We start from the raw sequence: 7291 nt of genomic DNA on the forward strand, positions 1-7291 counted from the left end.
AAAGTTTTCATGCTGCAGAACATGAAATTTAGTGATTAAATTTTGCGGCTGTTACTGGTTTGTCACGGCAATATTAATCTCATTAAAAAGTTTGACAACTGCAAACATCTGTGTGGGTTTGATAAAACTTTTCCTAGCTATCGTAATGGTCCTTTTCTTCTCCTTGGACTACGACGTGGGAAAATTTACCAGCAATTGAACCAAAAAAGATACTTAAAACCAGTGATTCAAAGGTTTTCTGTTTCCAGTCGATAAATCTCTGTAAAAACTTCAGAGCATCAAAGAATAAAGGTTGGCAATCAATCATCACTCATAAAAATGTCTAAAACGTCACACCCCAGATGGCCTATCTACATCTGCGGTGTTTAACTTAAATTGTGAGGAAGTAGATTTTTGGAAGAAACGTAGTCTTAGGTCTTTACATGGGACTTTAGCCCATTTCTCCTGCACCAGTAGATTTCGGGGTTTGGTAACTTGACCGCAATCGGCAAACCCAATCGTCTAAACGGGAAAGGAGAGATTTTCCCATTAAATTCTCTTTAACTCTGAGTAAAGCTTCAAATGGTATTATTTATAATTATTATTTTCTTTATTTTACAGACAATACATATTCAACACATCAACAGCTTCCTATTGCTTACGAATACTCGAAAGACGGCAGGGTTAACTGCTAAAAAAAGTTTATTTATACTGACGATTCGATCGTTTGCTTTCAAAACGTCAATGGAACGACTTCTTATAACTACTTATGACTCCTTTTAAGGCTGTCAGAATAACTGACACAACCACCATGACATTTCACTTTTCATTAAATTCTTTAAACTACGAGACTTGAAAAACTACACCAAATCACGTTTTATACCCGAAGATTGACCGCTTCTTCTTGGCAGAGGGGCAGTTTGGTTCAGCTTGTTTGGCAGGCTTGATTTATGTATTCCCCGCTCTATTTAGGCTTTTCACTATAGTTTCCGATCCTGACCTACTTTTAGCAATTCAGTCAGTGCTGGTGTTTCCGGGTCAGAGCAGAAGAAGAGTATTAAGACTCCTGTGCATATTATTGCACCATGAGATATATTACTGTTAAATGAGCTGAGATCACTCATTACAAACAAAGGGTAGCACCTTTCATGAATAAATTTGCAAAATAGGCCAACTATCGTTAGTGGTAAAATCTGGGCCTACTGAAAATATTTTCGAAGAATAGGTGGCTCTTTAACTTCTTGTGAAGGATCTGTGAATCAAATAGAACCTGAACTATAAACGAAACGGAATTATACGACTAAAGCTAAACACATCTTTGATCCTTGAAGGATAGAAAAAAGTCCAGTCACATACATGTTAAGCCAAGAGCAACTTACAGAAATACAAGGACTTGGGTAATATCTTCATCGACGGCTTCAGAAAATCTCTGCTTAGAGTTTGCTTCAGTCGGCTGTCAAAACTAGTTAATTCGTGAGCTTACCGTCGGAATGATGACGTCAAGTGTTGCTTTGCGTAATCAGAAAGCCATAGTTTGGATATGCACGCTCACGGACAATAAGCAATACAAATAAACGCGGACAAAAAAAGGAAGCAGTCTTTGATGAGATTTGAAATGATAATACGTAATAATTTTATCTCTAAAGCCTCATATAGAATGAAAAAATTAATACCACTTTACGTAAAAACGGGACACATGGAAACAAAATAGTAACCAGTGGTAATTAAAAGAAAAATTAAAAAATGACAATGATATACAACTAGCTATACACAGTCCTGAAAATGAAAATAAAAAGGTTTATTGGCAATGACGAATGAACTTGTCTTGATATCCAAAAGCAAATCTTTCAATAGCCTAATTGTAACAGCTGAGACAGCCCTGTCACCAGAGATTTTCAAGCGGGTCCATTGGACTTGCACATGATACACCGTTATCTTACGTAAGAAACCTTTTCCACATCAAAAGGAATCCCTCATGTTTTTTAAGCAGAGATTCAAGCCAATTTAGTAGGTTCTTGTGAGAGAATTACAAATGAAGAGCATGAAAAGTTCCTTAAAGCACGGAGCCGAGACTCGTGTGACCGCCATTTTCGCGATTTGAATCTCTCTCTCAGGCATATTTGGACAGGCACATGTAGTTTTATTTCAACTGATATATTTTCACACGGATAACACGCTTAAACTAGGGATGAGCTTGTGATATTGTAAAACAGGTAAACAACAATAGAATGCGGCTAAGTTGAACGATACTTGTTATTGCGGGGGAAGCCGTACTTGTTATGCAAGGCGAGCGAGGAAAAACAGCGATAGAATGTAATGTAAAAGGCACAAATTTTTTAGAGGGGAAGTCGCGAGAACGTCGGAGTGTTCCAAATTGCAAGCACGCGCTTAGAATTCGTATTGTACCATCAACTGTTGCGTGGAAATCTTGATGATCACATTAAATTAAACCGGTTGGCCAATGACTGCGGAATCCGTGAAGGTTCGCTGATACACTCTGTAGACGTGTTCAACACTAATTTTTCAAGTGGAAGCTGAATCGTTTCTTTTTCTGAATCATTTTTTTAAGGCTTGTTTTTTTGTCTGTCGTGTTTTATTAATTTATTCTTTGACCCACACGGAAGGACTAATGAAGACGACTTTCATCTATTGAATTCGCTAATTGATTCGAGCTATCAATTTTTCTTAAAACTGTCGCATCCAGATATGTAATATGGTCTACCACCTTGAAGGCGTTAATGAAACGTGACAGAAGATTAAGAAATTCTGAGCCAGCTAGTGGATAGAGGAGTCCAAACGGGGCTACACCTCTTTCTGGAAGAAGAAAAAAAGGGACAAAAGCTAAGGTAAAGAGGTATAATTCAATCTGCCATTCCTATACCAAGTGAAAATAAGGTCCTATTATTTCTCTTGATTCCTATTGATCCTTTGGACACTCTGGCTGAACTCCCATGCCATGGATACGAACACGCGTTTGTTGAAGCTTCGCCTCCCTCCGGCTCCATATTAAGATTATGGTTAGTGCCGTGCATGTTCGCTGCTCTCCCGAGCGGCACTATCATTTTTTCCATTTTTTCCGATTTTTCTTTTTCAACAATCATAGGCAAGCATTAGAGTAACAAAAAGGAGATTATGATATACGGTCTAGGCACTCTTTATAAGGCATTGTAACCTTGAAAGAACAATTTTTAGACCAACTTTTGGTCATATGAGTTCATATCGGTTGAAATTCTGGCTAATATCACATCAAGGTTGGCTTGGTTTGTTGTGTTCTCAGTCCTGCATAAACATATGAGAATTAATGGTTAGAGCGGTTACGAACATACTCTTATTTCAAAAGAGGAAAATCTTCAATATATTTCGGATTTGTCGCCGCAAATAATGTTATGATAACATAATACTTCAGGTTTATAGGTCTGACCGCGTTGTTTTATCGGATATGCGCCACTTTGGCCGCGACAAGCTAGTTAACGCAAGAGACCGAAGAGTCTAATCCACAGTGCAGCGATATTAAATTTAGGTACGTTGGTAGTTAACTATGCGCTTTCTTCCTCTAAACTAAAAATCACAAGATTAATGCAGAAACATCCTTAATTTAGGGTCGTCAGTCCTACTTCGCTATCTATCTGTTGTAAGATATTTATCATAAGTAAAACAATTTTCCCTCGCAACAAACCTCTTTGGTCTAGCTTGGCGTCGGCACAGAAACACTAGCCTAAATAAAGCAATCTACCCTCGCAACAAACCTCTTTGATCTAGCTTGGCGTCAACACATAAACGCAGGCCCCGACCCAGGGCTTCACCGCTATGGTTAGCCCACACTCCTCGATTATCAGCACGAGATCCTGGTGGTCTGGCCTTATTTGAAGGGTTCATCTGATTTTTATATTTTACATTTTCCTCTTAAAATTGCCTTCAGCATGAATAAAGGAAGTCACATTAGGTAGACAGATGTCACGATAATTAAATAGAAAAGACTTTAAACGAGAGGCGGGAATACCTCAAATACTTATGAAACTATCCACTGCACTCAAAAGAGATTAGTTGAGCGGCAAAGGGGGATAAAAGAGATGATAAAAATGGAAAAGTTTGATGCATTATAAACTCTACTAATTTGCAATTCCAAGAAATTACTCAATTCACTGTTGGCATTCTCCTTCATTAGTGCGGTTAAAATCTTTCTCTGACTTAGAAAAGCTTGACTTGATACTTTCAGGGTTTCAATTTTGAGAGAAATGAAAAAAGCGAATGGCAACCTCATTGCCATTCATGAATGGAGCTACAGAAAATACGATTGTAGGAAATAAGTTGGGATGATGGGCATTAATTTGCAAGAAAATCAAGTACAACTGCACTGATTGGGAGTCGGCTCTTCTGCACTTTTAAGAACCATACTTAGTAGATTCTATTTATTTTCATTTGAACCCTCAATACTAACGCGATAATGATGAACTCAGTAGAAGATTTCGTTGGTGACTTGTTCTACTTTGGTTGAGCTTACTTAGGTGTTTAGTCAAAACACGATGCCGAGAGCGTAATAATGTTGTGAATTCAGAGGGATTTTCATTGTAGAAGCTTTGCCACTCCAGAGGGCACACTCACACTGAGCGGACAATCGTTCGATCCTTTTAGTCCGCCAAGAAGAGATTGGCAAACACCAACCTCTGCAGGAAACAGCTTAAGATTATGACTGTCACAAGATCTTTAAATCTTGGCCGGGGTAGCCTTTGCTTAACGGATTAAGAATCAAGCACAAGCTGGCAGACATGCGATTTCAATCGTCAATTGACTTAAAACAACTTTTCTCGCTATTTAAATCATTTTAATCCAGTAGGAATAAGACATGAAAAGAGGAAAAAGGAAATTGAATTATGTTTGCAAGTTGATCTTAAATGCAATACTCTTGAGGGTCGATATTTCTACATCTACCAAACTTGCAGCTAATTTGTTAAAAAAAAAAAAAAAGAAGTGTCTCTGACGGAACGAGAAAGAGCTAATTTGTCCATCAGGCCCAATGTCGAACTAATTATCCTCCCCCGGTTTCTTTGCGAGAAAGTGGATAAAGAGTAAGACAGAGTTGAAGTGTTCTCATCTCGGAGACCTTTGAGACTAAGACGCTTGTGAAAGTTCATACTATTTTGAGATATGCATAGCACTGGTGTTTTACCGATAACTCAAACCAGGATGCGCAAATGGGCTCCTGCTTAAACGCAAGACATACCTTTATTTGGTCATGATGAATGAAATAACGCTTACAACAAATGGGTAGTTTGCAATGCAAGTGTCAGATATGTCACAGAAGAGGCTGTTTAGGATTTATTTTTTGACACATTTCCGCCTTTTGCCAAGTCACATTAGTAGCAACAAAACCGTACATTTCCGACATATCACACTACCAGGTAGAAAATCGATAAAGCATGGTAACCGAAAATGAAAATACGATTGATAAAATGAATTTGAATTACGGTTTTTTAATGTGTTTGTTTGCTATCTGGATGTTTCATGAGAGTTTAGGATCAACACCACAGAAATAAATCAGGTTTGTCAACGTACATTAAATATGAAGCAAAAATATCAACGGAAGGGAGTCAAACGATCGACAAATTACCCTGACAGGAAAAAGAGGGTGTCATTAAACCATTAACACTTCAACACTGCTAGGCTTGATCCGATTATCGTGTCGGCCAAAACGATTATCACTTACAATAGGTATCCCAGCGTCTTCGAGTAACAAGAAAAACAACTAAAAATAAAAATATTCTGGCTTAAGCTGGTATAATCAAGGTTACCGTGCCAAATATCAGTTTTGGGAGTCTGATCATGTTGTTATATCGGATAAACTCCTATTTTATCCGCGACAAGCCAGTGAGCGCATGTCGTTAATGGTGTAAATCCTGAAGCCGATATCAAATCAAGGTAATTAAAATAATGACAAAGGAATGAAATAGAACAAATTGAATCATAATAACAACAATGGCCAAAAAATAAATGGTAAAGCTGAATATTCTAGTTAAAAATTCTTGTTTTTAGTGTTAAAATGTTGATGGTATGGTTTGCTAGTCACCTGAGGCTAATTAGTAAACTTGTTCAAATGCATGTCTTTTGACAACGTACGCAACGTATAAACAGATGGCCCTCTTCAACATATGGTGATCTGGAAAGGGAAAATACGAAGACCTTTCATGTAGAGGGAAAGTGGTAATGTGAGTTAATTACTGTATGATAGTCAGGAAATGTTTGAGAGACAGAACAAACTTCTATCTGCATTCAAAGCGGCCTACGTTAAAGAAAATTTGTTTTAATTCAAGGGGAGCTGTAGACATGAGTGTTATCAGTTACATATCAGGTTACAATAATGATATCTTACTTGATTGAATTTTAAGAGGAGAACTTTCTTTTTATTCGTCTCACGTATAACATTCCACAAAGGGTAAACTAACGAACGCCTAATCTGCTTCAAATAGACGGCTTACATGTGTGTAGCGCCTACAACGTCCTTTTGGAAAGACCACAAAAAGTAAAAGCTATTTTTACAGCCCTTTCCGACCAGAAGTGGTAAGAAAGCTTTTTGTCTACTGCCGATGAGCGCTAAAAACGGAATTAAGGAGTTTGTTTTTTCTCAACTAGGGGTAACTTTCGGCGAGTCAATGAAGAAAATAGAGTCAGTCAGGGGGCGAGCCTTTGAAAGACAAAGAACTTCACGATCGTAGCATCAGGTGATACTCTAGTGAAGGTAAAAACTATATCAAGTATCAGTAATCATAATAATAATTATGATATATAATAGTATCATTAGTGATAATAATTGTAATAAAAATGATAATAAATGTTATTGCAAAATCCAAACTAAAAATCAAAACTGTAAACGAAATTTTTACATGAAGGCGTTGAGAAAAACTCGCAACAGATGTTCCGGCGTTTACAGAATCAGACACCGGTAAAATAAATCGAGTTCGGAAACCGAAAGAGATGGAGAGTGAGAGGGAGAGAGAGAGAGATAGAGGTATAAACTCGGTGGCCTAATGGCCACGTATATGCACATGTTCAAAACTTAAATATCCCGTGTGGGAATCCAGGCTGAGCAGCTTGTCGACCAGTAGGAGTTGCAAAGAAGAGTCACAAGGGATGACACAGCTCAATAGCGAAGCAAAAGGGAAGATACAACCTGGCAAAAGTAGAAACAGGTATACCTGATCTTCAGTCGTGATACGATTTTTGCGCTTGTATTAAAGGTTAACAGAAATATAAATTTAAATTTTTCGAGACGTAATGTATTATGCCATGAATTTCGGTCACGGTCACCTTACTATCA

At 37.7% G+C, this 7291-nt stretch overlaps 1 long non-coding RNA gene across 1 annotated transcript; it reads left to right on the forward strand.

Annotated features, from left to right (window-relative positions):
• Positions 1 to 6071: 6071 nt before the first annotated feature.
• Positions 6072 to 6681, forward strand: LOC149035615 (uncharacterized). The gene is made up of 2 exons (XR_016182370.1): positions 6072 to 6177; positions 6607 to 6681. It is a non-coding gene; the product is annotated as an uncharacterized LOC149035615 (long non-coding RNA).
• The last annotated feature ends 610 nt before the right edge of the window (positions 6682 to 7291 follow it).

This window comes from Pocillopora damicornis, chromosome 13, assembly GCF_964200805.1.
Source record: "Pocillopora damicornis chromosome 13, jaPocDami1.2, whole genome shotgun sequence".
NCBI classification, from domain to species: Eukaryota; Metazoa; Cnidaria; class Anthozoa; order Scleractinia; family Pocilloporidae; genus Pocillopora; species Pocillopora damicornis.